General features: G+C 40.4%; 1 protein-coding gene across 9 annotated transcripts in view; it reads right to left on the bottom strand.

Annotated features, from left to right (window-relative positions):
- Nucleotides 1–16,829, bottom strand: part of APBA2 (amyloid beta precursor protein binding family A member 2) — a 100,122-nt gene that overhangs the window by 83,091 nt on the left and 202 nt on the right. For 3 of the 9 annotated variants that reach the window (XM_065847114.2, XM_065847119.2, XM_065847118.2), the window contains exons 1-2: nucleotides 16,544–16,688; nucleotides 12,416–12,524 (exon numbers count right to left, since the gene is read on the bottom strand). The gene's annotated coding sequence lies outside the window, so the exon portion shown is untranslated. Of the gene's footprint in view, nucleotides 1–1,362; nucleotides 1,431–12,371; nucleotides 12,395–12,415; nucleotides 12,525–16,543; nucleotides 16,689–16,829 lie in introns of those variants that run through there. The other 6 variants (XM_065847116.2, XM_071813844.1, XM_071813845.1 and 3 more) reach the window with 6 other exon arrangements.

The following is a 16,829-nucleotide window of genomic DNA, read 5'->3' as shown; positions in this document are numbered from 1 at the left end:
TGTTCTTGCATTTTAATGTTTTAAGCATCCTGATTTATGAGGTAATCACTTATTGCATGGCAAGTCCCAGAGAGCTCCTGTTCTCCCTGGACCTGAGAGTTCTGTCTCTGGTACAGCGATAGGAAATAGCTGAGCTGACAAAGCCTAGCAACGCATGGGGGCAGGGAACACAGCTACAAGCACTGACCGCTAGAACTACGCAACTGAAGAATAGAAGGGAATTGGCAGAATCTCCTCAGTTGACAGCTTACATCTAGACTACTACAGAGCATAAAGTACTTACATATCAAAGCATATTGTATGGTGCTGCCCCTACATGAATATGAAAAGCTCTTTTGCACAGACTCTAACGTTTACAGTTGCTTATCTTAGGTATCATGAGGCTTTGATGTAAGACTCAGTCACATCTTTGTTTACAACCTTTGCCAAGGTTTGGGGTGTCATTAGGCACACAGAACACAAGTTGGACTTCTTCATTTCAGATGCAAGGTTTTTGGAAGGAGGAAGTATTGAATATGTGTGCTTCTGAGCTTCAGCTGTTGCCTTTTCAGAAGGCTAATCACCAAATTTTTCAGTAGAGGACACAAGAAAACAGCATTCCTCATCAAACACGCAAAAAACTAAGGGAGAGCTCCCAAGGTGACTCCTCAACGAGCCACTAGCTTAGCATTTTCTATTCTATTTAAATTTAAAAACCAAAACAAAACCCTGGACCTATCATCTATAAAGCATATATAATATTTATTGAATGAACACTAATAGTTTGTTTGAGATAAAACTCATGATATTAATAACCACAGGATGTTTCAAACATTCAGCTATGTGAAAATGTGAATGTCTGAAGATGAGGATTTATAAATTGCAAATGAAAGAACTAGTCCCTAGTGACATCAGGCAAATGAACAGCATGTTGGTAGATATTAAATCCTAAAGCATAAATAATCTCCTTAAACCTACATCTGTGAAACCTAACAGTGAAATTACAAAAATATCTGTCCCTTAAGCTCAATAGAAATTTTAGGCAAACACAGGATGAAAAATAGGGTGGCCAAAATGCTCTTCACTATTGGATTGCTGGACCTTGGAATTGACTTGATTTAGTTGTAAAGAAAAACGGCCCACCATCCTACAATTTGCAATGCAAATTTCAGGACTTTATTTAATGGCATTTAAAAAAGGCACTCGACTATGGCTGGATCATCCACAGTAATCAGTATGTTGTGAGGATATCTCCTGTAATCCTAAATTAGGGCAGGTGGAGTTTCACATTTAGGATGCTGAAGCTCCTTTGCACTCTGGTTCTCTGTAGCTTAGGTTGCATGTTGTACAGATAGATCTTTCAATTTCCAAAAATGTACTTACACAAATGTTTGAATCTTCCATGACAGCTGTAGATGCTCTGTACATCGAAGGACCAGGATCTTATAACTCTATGAGGAAGAGTTAATTAGTGAAGTGAATACTTAGAGAAAGCCTATTTCTAATTCTATTTAAGGATCTATTTCCAAATATTACTGTAGTATCATGATAGGGGAGATGTAAATTGGGTCAATCCAGACTGAGTTCTCCAAGATGTGAACTGTCTCTACTATTGTATTATCAATGCAAAGAATGATATTAGGAAAAAATCTTCTCTTCACCAAGCAGTCAAAAACACTTGACACAAAATTTGGTACATAATTTGCCTACTTCATTCTCAGTTGTTTGTAACAACCTGTATTTGTTTTTATGTGACTTTTCTGTATTTGTGTACTCACATCTTTCTCCCAAATCAATATCCCTCTGATTTTCCATTTTAAAGGAATCATATAGGTTCCCCTTATCTGCTTTACATATACAGCAGAATCCACTCTTTTTTTCCAGGTATCTATTTGAAAAGCAAGAACACATTTGGGTATGTATTTATGTTCACACAGATCCAGGTATCTAGCTATATATATATGCAAAGCTAAGTTTTGTTTACTCAGTTACTTCACCAATGACTGCCTATAATTTACAGACAGAAGATTACAAAGTGCCAATTATGTAAAAGCTTTCAGGAGATAAACAAGTAACTACTCTATGCAGATTTCTACCCATGAAATTGCAAGACAAAGGTAGTGATTTTTTATTTTGGAGGATGGAGCTATGTTTTACCTTTTTTCCCCTCTCACTCAATATCTTTATTGCCTTAATATAAGAGTTCAAAGATCCATTTTTTTTCTGATGCCACATAAAGAACAACATTCATCTTTCAGTGAATACGCACTACGAAGTCTCTGCTAACTTCCAAAACATGCCACTGTTTCTCTTTGGGGAGCAATGAAGCTGAGTAGAAGGGCAGAGGGACAACTGGTGGTGCTTTATGGCTTCTGTCAGTAATCTTTGGTAAGCAGAGCCAGCCCCCAGTATCAGTTTTAGAAAAGTCTGGACATTTCAGAGAGACAACTCATCATTTAAGTGCTCTGAAAACAGGAGTGATTGCTATAAAAGACCACTCTGCTGTTTGGAAAATAATGAAATACCTTCATGAATGGTTCAAAATGGAAATGGAACATTGACAAAATAACATCAAGGGTGAGCACAATTTTTAAAAGGATTTTTCATCCTTTGGGTTATAAGGGAACATCGCTTTCAAACTCAACACACACGTGTGTGGATGAAATAAAATATGCAATTAGCCTACAGTTAAAGAATTTTTTGAAAACATGTGACTTTGGCTATCTCAATTGCCTACTCTAGTTTGAAATTTTTTTCAGTGAAAGCAGAGAGATCCTTTTCAAGAAATCCACAGGCAAAGTTCAAGTGAAATCCTTGACTGAACAGACTTTTCTGTGCTGAAACTGTGGGTATTAACTCTGTTGTTTAACAGGCTCCACTTAAAGCCAGGAAGTCAGACATCATTAACTGCCTAGGCTCTGATGCACAAGTCTTATCCCATCAGATCCTAATAGCTTGTAAAGGAGAAAAGAGGCAAGTGGATCTTGTCTAGTTGGAGAAGTTGTTGAAAATTGAAGAAATAAGCTTCCTCAGACAAAGCAGGGCAACAAAGCAATGTTTTACTCCTGGTTTTGGGTGGTCTGGTAAGAAGAAGGGATTGAATATTTATTAGTGTGTCTGACCATCTTTGGAAAAAGAGACCTTGATTTTAAGTGATTTCTGTAGCAAAACAATGGTATCTTCAGGATCCAATGAAAAATCAAACACATCTGCTGCTCGGAGATGAAACCTCAATAGATTAATCACTTCTGACCATAGTTCCCCATGTAACATCAGCCTGCACAAGTCTGAGGAAATATTCATTTTCCTTTAGACCTTCATGATGAGAACTGAATGTTTATTTCACTTTTGCCAAGTCATTATAAGGAGAGCAACTGTTTCAAACACTGGAGACTCTGGATTCTTCCCTCTACAGGTGTGTGATAAAGCTGAAGTATTGTCATTATGAAAATAAAAGTAAACACAACTATTAGAAGAGAAGTTGTAGATCAGATTGGCATGACTTTTTGGCAGTTCACAGTATGTTCTTTGTATCTTTTTAGACCACACCTCTGGAATAGTCTTTGACTGTATGCATGTCATTCCTGTGGGCTCAATAACTACTTCAGGAAAGTACAGGAGGCAATAGCTGGCTATCTCTTGTTTTCTTTGCCGTCCTGTGCTCTGCTAGAGATGGGAACATTGAGAGTTCTAGTGATCTATCAAAATCCTAAATACTTGGAGACTTCAAGCCTGGGTTTAGGTTGATTTTTTAAAATTTTTCCTCAGACAAATATAGACAGACTTTCCCTATCAGTAATTGACTGGTTAAGTAGGCAACAATGCAGCACAGAACAGGAAGAAGGCTGAAAATTCACTGTTATGCAATACTCCAAAAAGCATTAATACACCTTCAGCCATTCTCACCAGTAAGCGTACCCTGTGTCTGAATAAGATGCAATGTCAGTAGGTTTAATTAGATCTACATTTGGGCTAAACAAGAGATTTGCTTTGGACTGCAGCTGGCTTAACTGCAGCATGTAAAATAATGGTATCACATGGGGAAAAAACATATGTAAAAGATCTATTGGATATAAGGCATTAATCCTGAATTGCAAGGTTGCTGTACCCCAGTAAAAGGGAAGGTTATAGCTATGCAGCTGTATGGAAGACACCTACTCACAGGAAGCCTCATGCTCTGTATCTGCTTATTACCTTACTTGTGTCATATTGGCTATCAAAGGACATGGAGATTATTAATGAAGCTTTAGAGACAGACAGACAGATATAAAAGCTAGTATGAAAACAAGAATTTTCCCTTGATTTTATCTCATTTGTCATAAGATAATTCTGTTCTGCTTAACGTATTTAAATAAACAATACGTTTCCTAGGCTCTCAGTAAGTGTAGCAATGCACTTGGACAACACTTTGAAGAGTTAATATTTTTGCTTTGAAAATGAAACAGTTGACAGATCACTGAAACATCTCACCAGAGACAGCACATTGGGACATTGTAGGCCAGTCTATTTTCTATTTATCTATGAATTTTCCAATTCAGTACTCTGCATCTCTTATCACTAAACATACAGTGAGTAGCTCCTAAGGCAAGAGTGTAAATGGCAGTATGACTCTTGCTAACTTATTCAGTGCCTTGATTATTTGTTCATAAATAGATTGGTTCATCTTTAGCTGATGCTCAGGACACTATATGTATAAATTTTGGTATCAGGTTTAGAATAAGTAATGTCTACAGTTACATATATACAGCACAAAGCATTATGACTGGCAGAATATGATCCTTAAATAATACTACATATTATATAATTGTTGTTATAATTGGAAAAGTCAAATGTAGACTAATTCCTCTAACAATTGGAAAAATTCCTATTTTTCTGACATTAAGTCAGCTAGGTTTCATCTTTCTAAGCTTCATTATTATGGTCTCAATAACTACACCATGGCAGCCTCCTAGTGGTAACTAGAACTTCCTACATCACGAAGAGACAGCTACAGCCCTGCTGGGGCTGCCGGGATGTGCCAGGGAGCAGAATACTGCAGGGAAGTCTGTAGCTTGTAGCAAAATTTAAGTCTTGAAATACTGTTAAGCAGCACACAGTTCAAATCAAAGGTTAGTTTCCAGCCAGTTAAACTGCAAAGATATACCACAGCTGTTTAAACAGTGGTTGACCACAGCTGTAATAAAACAACCTAACACTGTGCAGACTTTTCCTGGGCTTTCTCCATGGTTTTTGCAGGCACTTAGAAGGCTTCCCTGTAGGGTATGACTTTGTACCATCATAGGTAGCCTAGCACTGTAAGGCTATAATCAACTTCTGTGCCTTTTGATATCTATCTATCTGATTCAATCCCTGAACAGTCACATCATATTTTCTTCTCCATTTAATTAATCTTGTATTTGCTATAGTAACAACTGTCAGAGGGGGGGCAAATAAATCCTAAATTTTGTGTGTTGTGGAAAAGTCCATTAACCAAGATTTCGCTATGTTAAGTATTCTGTGGACATTCCTGCCATAAAGAGCTTAAAAATCTGTAAGTAAGTCTACAGGTGATAGACTAATTAAGTGGCATTTGGGGAGTTTGTTTAAAAGCAAAACCAAACACACCCACACCCCACACATTGACACAGCACAACAACAATGGAAACAGAGTAATAACTGCAAAGCCATCCTTTTATAACCTCCATGGCAGAGAACTTTTTTCCCCACATGCTATCTATATTTACATAGGCAAATTATTTAATACATTCATTTATAAAGGTAATTATTTTTATCTTCATAATTTAAGACAGCAAGAAGGTTGAGAGCAAAATTCAACTAAATAGTAAAAACAAATTAAGATTTTCCAGTTAAGTACATTTATTTTAACTGATAATTATAGACATACCTATTATTCCAAGTTTTTTGTAATTGTACGATCTGTTATTGATTAAATTCAGTGTTCCACACCCTACTTCTACCATAATATGAAGTTAGATGGCTCTGCACCACATTTTTACACTCTTGCAGTATTATTTTCCTCTATCAGACAAATGTAAACAGAAGATACCGAACCATCAAGTCTATTTGGATAGGTCAGTCTTTAGAGCAGTGACAGTCTACTGCAGTCTTTGTCAATGCCAGCCACCACAAAGGGGTCCTATACACTTAGTTGGCTCGTAGACTCCACTACAATAATTTCTTTTTTTTTTTTTTTTTTCTAGCACCTCCTATTTCTTTCAGGATGCTACCATGTTGCTTAGTTTAGTTCCACATGTATGGTGAGTTTCAAACTTTACTGTTCAAAAACTCCTGTGTGAATTTAACCCATTGCTTCTCTTCAATATATGTGAGGGCCTCTGCAGCCTTCAGCACGCATCCTGTGACAGGGAGCCTGGCGCACAGCTCAGCAAGAGAAGCCACTCCTGCTGGGCCTCACAGGATGGTCTGAAGAAGAGAGGAGGAGGAAGGATTACTGCCAGTCCAGCCTGGGCAGATGATAGTCATTGTATTGATGGGACCATTGTGTTGCAAGTGGTTAACCAGTCAGCTAGGGTCAACCTCAGTTGTCAGCCCCAGTTAAAGTCACAAGTTCCTGTGATGATGAGAGAGATATCATCTTGAAGGCAATATGACAAAAGATTCATTGTGCCAGAACATGGGAAGGGTGGGAGGAAACTAGAGTAAGCAGTATACAGATTTCATGTTTCCCAACCATGTGATGGTATTTACCAGTACTATAGTAGGTTACTACATTACCTTAATTAATACCTTAATTTAATTAGGATTATCATTACATAGATGAAAATATGTAACACCATTGACTATTTACTGAGAAAACAGCTGGTTCAGAAACTCTGGACAGCATTTAGCTTGTTCATATTTCTTCTGAATGCTTATAAAAATGCTAAGTACCATCAGTAAGAAAAACAGTAACTCAAGCTTACATCATTCAAATAGATGCTGGTTAATATTAAGGAACTTATTTCCACTCAACTTCTATAGTACTGAAAATCACAAGAATTCCAAAGTTATTTAAAAGGTATCATATTGTCCACACATGTTTAAAGTACATGTTCACAGTTTCTGCATTCCTGAAACCTGCGTAAGTAGAAACTCAAAGCTGCGATTCTCACACGCAGCTGGAGCTTTAACTAAACCATGAAATATCGTAAGACTCCCAACACTAATAAGTGTTAACAAATCTAAGTTAAATCAGTGTTGACTCATCAATAAGCCAGAGATTTTATTAAATTGTGATTTAAAACCTCCAAAATGAAAATAAAGATATGCACAGGGAGAATAAAATACTGTCACACAGGTTTAGTAGTGCTGTAATAAATAAACCCTCCACAATACTCAGTCTTCCCTCATTCTAGTCTTTAGGAAGCAAAGTATAGATCACTAAGGTTCTTTACTATGTTTTGTACAAAGTAACTTCCCATTAAGCAAATCATTCTTGTATGAAAATGTGAGAAATGTTTGCATGGCAGAAAGCAGATCAGCTAACAGTCTGTTTTTCTAATTGCCACTCTACAAAGCAAGAACCAGGTTAAGACAGTAGTGTGTACAAACCTTCAGGCAACTATTCTGGAGATCTTGGTATTATTCCTGGTTCAGTCACCCAGCAGGTGAATGATTCTGGGCAAGTCATTTCAGTGACTCCCTGTCTGTCAAACACGGCCATCAAATTTATTTCCTTTGCTTTGACACCTTCTGACAACAAGTTCAAAAGCCAAATCTGACAAAGCATGACAGTACAAAAGGATTACAGTACCAATGTATACATCCTATGCTGCAATACAACTGACATGAGGTTATTCATCCCTAAAGTAATATAATCTTAACAGCATTTTTCCCCCTCCAAATCATTATTTCTAATTAGATCATCTGCTAGTTGGCAGGTCCAGTTATGATGCATATGAGTTGAATAATAAATGGAGGACAAATATCAGATGAAACACATGCTGTAGAGATAATCTATTATCACTGCAGATAAGTGTGGAATAGATGTGCTAAACACCCTAAGGTGGTGTATTTGCAAGTACTGAAAACAACAGATATCACAACAGACACCTTCTGTGCCTTTTACTTAGGGAAGAACAGAGGGAGATTTCCACCTACCATTGAAAACACAAAGAAAAACCCTTCAATATTTTTAAAAAACAGCAAACACCACAATTGACTTAGAGGCACTCTCATGTTCTCATGACAAGTTCTCCATCAAGAAAGCAGATAGTTATTTACCAGGAATGAAGAACCTTCATAACACTGGAATCAGAAGTGCCATGCAAATCAGTATTTACTAGGAAGCATTCCCCTCCGCTGCTCATTTTATGCCTCTGATGCAGCACTGAGCATGGAATTTCTAGTCACTGACAGAATTCCTTCCCTTTTTATCATCCAGTACGTGACAGCTCTTATCTCCTGGGCCACAATATGTCAAATACTTCTACATAATTAAAGCCACACTGATTGACTGGCTAAGAATATCACAGGGATAAGTTTCTTTTTAAAACCACCTTATCTCTAATCAAGAGTTGTCTTCCAGTAACAAAAGATTTTGTGCCTAAAGGACATTATATACATATACACATACATATATATAAAAATAACATTTCTTTTTCCTCCACAACCCAGCAATAACAAGAAAATATCCTAATACTCTGATTTCCCTTTGTAGTGCTAAATCAGAGACTATGAAGGATGGCAAGAGGCACTTACTGAGGTAGGCAAAAATACACATTTTCATTAAGTATTGAAACCATCATTTATAATTCTCCCTTGATATAAACCTTTACTGCGCTACCAAACAGAACCTTTCCATATTTCATAGGTTTGTTTATCTCCGAGATTTGTTATTATGTTGGGGTTTATTTAGGAAAGAAAATAAAAATCTGTAGAGGTCAAAAACATGTGAACAAATTGGTGACGAGGTTTATGTCTTGTCAGGTTATTTTATATTTTAATGTACTGCTAACAGTTCATTCTTTTTAAATGCAAATCTCTTAAGGGTGAATTTAAATATCAAGACAAGTAGTTCTGGTAGCATGGCAACAACATGCTATGCTGCATAGTAAGAATTTGGAACCCAGGCAAGTCTTTGCTTCTTTCCCATATTGGATCAGTTTGTATGAGTAGAAATACTTCTTTCTGTAACTGCCTTTATGATTATTCCTACATTAGTAGCTGTAGTGGTCTTTGAAACTCAAGACAGTACAGCAACCCTGTGAAACCTGGTAGCAGTCAGGATGGCCATCCTTAATAGATGGAAAAGCTACAGATTAGAAGAAAACATTAAAAGAAAAAAAAAAAAGGATGTGCTTAGTAAGAGTGTTTAATATAATATTTCATTCCTAGGAGAGAAGCTTGGTGTGGATTTGAGGAGTATAGCAGCTCTGAAGCAATCTTGCTTCTGAACGAGCAACAAGCAATCCCATCTCCATGCACTCTCCCTGATGTGTTGAAAAGGCATCTCTCTTGGCTTTTAGAGTTTGAGTTCTGAGGACTATTTTAAGATTTGACTAAACCAAAAGGGTGCACTTGCCCTTGTACTGAGACATTTTTGTGGTAGCTGGTATCAGTGATTCTAGAGAGTAACATCAATTGCTTGATGTCATTTCACTTTTGGTGATAGGGGGGGAAAAAAAAAAAATTCCTCTGTTATTCCAGAACAGAATCTGGTCTGTGCAATACTCACTCTCTTCAGTTGCTCCAGTTGCTTCAGTAACCAGGCACTCAGGAAAATATTAGCATTTTGCTGGGGCAAGAAGAGGCAAAGTTAACTAGCACTTTTGAGACTCCCTAGAAAGACAAGCTAACCAGTAAAGTACAGCAGACAATCTCCTGATTTTGAAGGGCACAGTGGGTGACAGGAAGTCCACCCAAGGTCTTTTTTTCCATCTAGTGCATGAAAGCAGTAAGTATGTGGAGGGCTGTGTGGGAATCCTATTTTCTTAATTATTCTTTCTCTCATATAAAGACCAGCTATGTCACCGAATCTGAACACTGAACGCCAAACACAGTTCCTCCTTCTGGGATGTTCTTATAATACTGTTTAGATAGGTGCTGTTCTTGTGGAACTTGGCCTTCTCGCCCTATGTTATAGCTTATATAGAGGGGGGGGGAAAAGGCTGTTTAGAAATACTTGTCTAAATATTTTTGAATAATTGAACACCAAAAAAATACAGACATAGAGCCTGATTTTTTTGTTCATTGGCAGTTGTTTTTCCTGCTTTAATGCAGACAACACACTCATGACTTCATAGTCTTGTGTTTCATAAGTTTGATGTAGGTATCAACTTGATTTTGGAATTGCAGCTAATATTTCATCCAGACTCCCTACTTCTACCTAAACATTCAATCTTTTGGAGCCTACACTTCAAAATTCCTGTCACTTCTGCTTCCTCCTCAGGGAGTTTTCATAGGCAGACATACCACTATAACCACCAACAATACAGATACTGTCTTGTTTCCCTTCCTTCCTTCCTTCCTTCCTTGTTCTCTTGCTTTCCAATATGCTAATTTTATTTCTCTAATCAGCTTAGAAGTCCTAAAGTAAGTCAGCATTTATAGGTCTACAAGTCTCCCTCTCTTATCTGGAAGATGAGCTTTTTCCAAGTTTTATATACCATAACCGCTTTAAAAGTGCCTGCCCTGTCACAGCAAGAGTTGGTTCCACCTGGCTTTTGATGCACTGCGTTTCTTCCTTAGTATGAAATGCTGTAATGACTTAATCTTCCCTGTGACTGAGGATTTCTGGATGCTACAGAGTCACTTTGTGTGAGACAGTGGTTTTCTGCATGGCAGGATGCCTAAGGAGTCCCTTCCAGAAGCCCTTAAGAGATTGGTCCATGTGATTCTCCAAAAGATAGGCACAGAATGTTTGTGAAGAACTGAGGTGACATCGTCACTGCTGTCTGTTGCTAGTTTGTAGTGCAACTAAGGTCTATATCAACTGTTAGAACCCCAAGATATAAAAGGACTTCTACATTTATTCCTACACTTCCTTCTTCAGCAGCTTATCCAGAGAAGCAGACCACACAGTGATTCCAGGGAATCATTCTGATGTCATTCCTAAAACCTCAACTCAGTGAAGCTCTTTCTGTGGACTCAGGCTCTTAACACAGTGAGACGGAATGATGAAAGTCTATATATAAGAATACAAATTCTCCATCTCTGCTTATCTGCTAAAATATGAATTTTCTGTTCAATTTTTACTAGAATTACTATCTCACTAAATCCCCAGAGAACCCTGCAGTGTCTTGCTAAGATAATCACTTGGCTGTCACTCAAAACAAATCCAAAAGGTAACAACTGGAAAGCAGAGATGATTCTTCTACAGTCACTGCAAGAAAAACACCTTACTGGAGAAACTGGAAATGAACCCAAAAAGCCCTATGTTCCCATGTTAGACAACATCACTTGGCATTTCGGACTACAGTGGTCAAGCATCTAGATCTGCACACCCACAAGAACAGTGTCACCACTCATGGCTAGTGTTACAAAACTATTATGTTGGGTTATGAGCTGTTAGTTTGTTTTTTAAGATGTTGCTAAACTTGTGACAGTAACTTGCCTGCTATGACCACATTACAAAATCTGAGCTAAATCTAACCACTGTACTCAGGTGAAAGAATTTCACCAAATTCTTCAAGGATTAGATTCTGTGAACCCCTAACACACAAAGGTAGATCAGGTATAAAGGAAAAACTTGAAAGGTCAGGCCTCTGCCTGGTAGAAACATTTTAGGAATACAGCCAGCAGATTTCAGTATTCGAAAATGATTTGGGTTACGGTACTTTAGGAGAGGAACTTCTGCAAAGGTTCCAGCTGACAAGCCCATCTCTCAGGGGGATGTCTCAGAAAGTCTGGAAATAATGCTAGCTGGTGACGTGCTCAAAAACATTCCTAACATCAATGTACAAAATGAAGTTCAAAAACTACTTCTTTCAATTAATAGAATGGAAATATTCAACCTGCCTTTTAAATAATAAAATAGTAACAAGTTATACCTATGTGGTTGAATCTTCATTACTAAGTCTGTAACTAGAAAACTAGAATGGCTATTTTCCAAAGGAAACTTCACCTTAATAGTTCAAAACAGACAACTGTCCCAAGATACTGCCCTGTGCAACTCCCACTGGTAGTCCAGGTGGGTATCAGCAGATGCCTGCATTGCAGCAGTACTGCTATTCGAAAATCCTTATCTAAACTCCAAACCTCACACTGGTTATAATTGACACATTTTTTCATTCCAAGACTTTTTTTGCCAACTTTTCTTTCCTCTTTTACTTCTATTTCAAAAGAAAATTATCCCTTCATGCATGAGTATACTTCAAAGTATGCATCTTCAGCAGTATTTCATGCACCCTTATCATCTGAGAACAATGACACTTCTTCATTGTCATCCCTACCTACAGGGCTTCTAGTTATCCCTCTTTTGCTTAGGTGGAAGTACCTATTAATCCCAAAGTTTTCCGTGCCAGTTTCTGCTTAGCTCTAACTTACTCCTCTTGAAGTGCACGTCACCTTCCTCTGCTGCAGCAGGTGAATGAAGACAGTAAGTACTGCAACAAAAAAGGAAAGGAATGTCAGGTACTCAAATGACAGTGCATTTACCTACCAGCATCAGGAACAAACAGCTCATTCTATATGTATTTTTACCAGCTGTGTAAGGCCTTTCTTCTGGATAATAGTATCATTAGCCAAGATGAGACTTAAGTTCAGACAAAACTGAGATTTGGAATGAAAGCTCTCTTCTCATGGATGCCATGATAAAGCCTATGTGCTGCATGTTCAGCTCCCGCAGGCAGCACAAGCCTAAAGCACTGAACACTTCAAGAAACACATGATGCTTTCTTGAGCTGCTTTTCACACAGCTCTCAAGGGAAAATGGGTCCTCAAGAAAAAAGAAAAAATCTTACATTTTAATGCTCTCTCCAGTAGACTAAAAGCATTTGCAAATATTCAGAGTACTTATAATGAACATTTGACTCAGCAATTGCATGTTTTGTGGAGTGTCAAAAAAACTAGCAAATTCAATTCTGCTTTCAGCTCTTCCTCTCGTGAAACACATGTGACTGCATCACTGCTTTATTTTGTCCATTTAAAAGAACTACCATTATGTCTCTTGCACTAATGTTGCGAGGCATTAATTGCATCACAGGAGTGCCAAAAGATACTACCTAGAAAGGTTCTTGCTTGCTTGTAGGTTCTTCCTTTTGTTTATATCTACATTGAAATAACAATAATTCAAGCAAATACCATCTCCTTGGGAGGCTTATAGTAACATACTAGTTTGTACTAATAGTAATGTGCTATTACATAGGTAATAGAGTCAAATGTATCATACTGATATTATACGCCATCTTTGCTGAGATGCATGGATTGGCCCTAGAATGGAAGCTCTAGTTCTTCTAAAAAAAAATCTGGCTTCTCAAAACATGTGCTTCTGGTATTGCATATGAATAGGCACAAACATATACCTGTTCATAGGATCACAGAACAATTCAGGTTGGAAAGAATGTCGGAGGTCTCTTGTCCAACATCCTGCTCAAACCAGGGTCATCAGCAAGGCCTGATCAGGTTGCTTAAGGCATTATTCAGCCTGGTCTTAAATACCTCCAAAGACAGAGACCAGACAACCTCTCTGGGCTACCTGTTCCCATGTAGGATTGCCCTTGTGGGGCAAAGTATTTTTTTTATATCCAGTCTGAATCTCTTGTTTCAATGTATGCCTATTGTCTCTCATTCTCTGCCACATACCACTGTGATGAGTCTGGCTCCACTTCCCTGCAGACCTCCTTGTAAATACTGGAAGGCTGCTGTTAGGTCCCCCCAAAGCCTCTCCTTCTGCAGGCTGAGCAAGCCCCACTCCTTCACCCACTCCTCACAGAGCCTGGCCTCCAGCCCTAACCGCTTTGGTGACCTCTGCAGAACTCCAGTTCATTAACATCTTCCTTGTATGAGGGGGGACCAAAACTAGACACAGTATTATAGATGCTGTCTACTGAATAATGAGTAAAGGGGGATAATTACTTCCCTTGACCTACTGACCGCATTGATGTTCATACTGACCAGGATGTTCCTGGCTACCTTTGTTTGCAGGGTACATTGCTGGTTCATGTGCACCTTGCTGTTCACCAGGACCTCTGGGCCTCTGCTGCTCCCCAGCCTCTATCACTGAAATGGCTTAAAGCATGAAAGCATTGCCTTGTTTATTTAAACACAGGTTACAAGGGAAAGGGATATAAAAAGGCTGCAAAAGCACCTAAAACCTAAGGTGCTCAAAGGCTACAACCAAGATTTTGTTCTGGACAAAACTGGGATCTTCTGTATTTCTCTTTGTGAGCTGGTAGCCAGGAACAGATCACTTCTTGCTACATTTCTCTACCTTCAGCACATGAATATAAACAGGAAGAGGTTTAAACCATGGTATTTTCACAAATTATTTCTTAGCAAATGTTCTCATCAGAACAGCTAGAGGGATGTTAAAATATGCTTCTTGAAGTGGTTTCTCATGTTCACAGCCTTAAGCGATGGTCACTTTCTAAAAACCTAGCTCTTGTTTAAATTCATGTCCAGTCTCCAGCCTGAACTGGCACTAACCAAGTAACTGCACACAAAATGCTTTTCAAGTGTCTTCCTTAGAATCATAAGACTTTGACCAAAAGAGCTGAGCAGTTCTGGTCTTTTCAAAAATACTTTTCCTTTATGATTGGAGGATCAAGGGGAAGCAATAATGCAGCTGCAGATTAGAGGCAACACTGCATTTTTAAAAATAGCTTTAGATATTTCCAAGTGCAGATATGGGCTAAATCATCAGAGAATTTTGGTTCAGGAAGCCTGACAATCACAGTTTACAAGGGCATGTCTGCAGCCTGAAATCCCAAAGTGAAGTAAGGACAGTGGCTTCCCCTTTAGTGGTTAAGTACTCATAGAACAACATATAGAAAGAAAAGCTCTTTCAACCTTGTCTGTCCCATTCGGAGGAGAATCTGGACTACACAGTGATAAACTGCATCTTACACTTCGACATAAACTTCAGTCATATGTTTTTCAGCATACAGATAACAAACACATACTGTATTTTTACTTAAATGGCAATACAAAAATACACTAAAATTCCTCCCTTTTAAAATTACCTTATGTAGAAATACTATTGCTTACACACAACCATATAATACTATGATAGCAGTTGTTCCTGTTTTTCAGTTCTGCTGGTTAAGTAATGAGGGATTCTTGGGTAACAGGCATAAAACATTAAATACCTTTTCTGCAAACAGATTTTGCAGCCCCTCCTGGGAGACTGTAGGGCGGCCTTGACCAGGTAATACAACTGAAACGCTACGTGCATTTTTTAGTCAAACCAGTCACAGCAATTTGAGACTTTTTTTAAACATCACTGCAATGCATGTTATCTCTGTATTATGAATGTAGTATGATCTCTTGTATTTCTTTAAATTTATTTTCTTGTATGCCCTCACTAGCATGCAACAACCACCAAAACGACATTGAGGATGCAAAGTACCTAAATGTGAAAGCGCAGACTGATAGATGAGGCAAAATAAGCCAGTCTTTGCCTTTCCAAGATGCAGCTACAAACGCAACGTTCCCTTCCTCTCCCCCACCCCCATCTCTTTTGTTATGGCAATACAACCCCCCCCACACATATTCAAAAAACTGTTCAAAAAGGAGAAAACAGACCATGCTAGCTACAATGTCTCATGCTGTTTATCCCGACAAAAATAAAGTGTTCTTAATTGAGGGGCTTTTTCCCTCCAGACCTCGTGATGAAGGGAACCAGAGAAGAGTGGATCAAAGAGACTGATCCATTTGCTACACTGGAGGCATGAAATCAGAAACAAACACAAACTCTTCGCGGTGCTGCATTACATGAGGGCTCCTCTCGCATTTCTTTTGACTCTATTAAGACAGACTCTTGAGCCTCCCGCCCTCCCACAAAACGCAGACATGATGCTATGTTGCATTGCCGGTCACCGGGCACAGCCGCGGTGAGGTGCGGGATGGCGGGCTAGCCCGGGGCTCTCTCAGCCGTCCCGAGGGGAGCCGATCGCGAGCCGGCAGCGGGAGGCACCCGCTGTCCCCAACGGCCACCGGCTCCAGGGAGCCGCTGCCAGCTCTCCAGCGGCTGACGGGAGCCAGTGGCGCCGCGGCTCCTCCGCCGTCGCCTCCCCGCCACAGCGGGCAGAAGAGCGGCTCCCAGCCAGCGGGGACGTGTGGGCGTGCGGCAGCTCCCCGTGCCGGAGCCCCCCGCCGCCGTCCGCGACCACACCGGCGGCGACGCCATGCCGCAGGGTCTCCCCTTCACCCGGTCCCCGTCCCCTTGCAGGTAGCTCGGTTGCCAGGGGATGGGGCAGGGGCAGCTGCTGGTGGGGCGGGCAGCCCCCAGCCCCGATTTCGAGGGGAGCAGCGTCCGCGCTCGCGCGGGGCGGGGGCGGCCCCGCGGGCTCCCCGCTCCCCTGAACGGAGCCGCAGGGATGCTGCTGCCCCACCCCCGGCGGAGCCACCGGTCCCCGCGACGACACCGGCCGCCTGTCCCCCGCCCTGCGCCCCAGCTCCTTACCCCTGCTGGCAGCGGCGGGGCCGGTCCCCACCCCGCGCCGCAGCGGGGACACGGGGGCAGCTGCAGCCGCTCTTTTGTGTGCCTGCCTCAGCGCCACACAGCGAGACGGCTGCTGCGCCCGGGAACCTGCGTGAGAGAATACCGCCGGCCGCCCCGGAACCTGCATGGCGCATAGCCAGCCCGCCGCCGCGCCTCAGGGGGGCCGGGCCGGCCGCGCGCGGGGGGCGGCTCCGAGTCTCCCGCCTCTTGTCAACAGCATCTCAGCATCGCCCCAGCCCGCCCGGCC

This window comes from Patagioenas fasciata, chromosome 12, assembly GCF_037038585.1.
Source record: "Patagioenas fasciata isolate bPatFas1 chromosome 12, bPatFas1.hap1, whole genome shotgun sequence".
In the NCBI taxonomy this organism is placed as follows: Eukaryota; Metazoa; Chordata; class Aves; order Columbiformes; family Columbidae; genus Patagioenas; species Patagioenas fasciata.
Note: the sequence above shows the minus strand (reverse complement) of the source record. Positions and strands in the feature narration are given on the sequence as shown.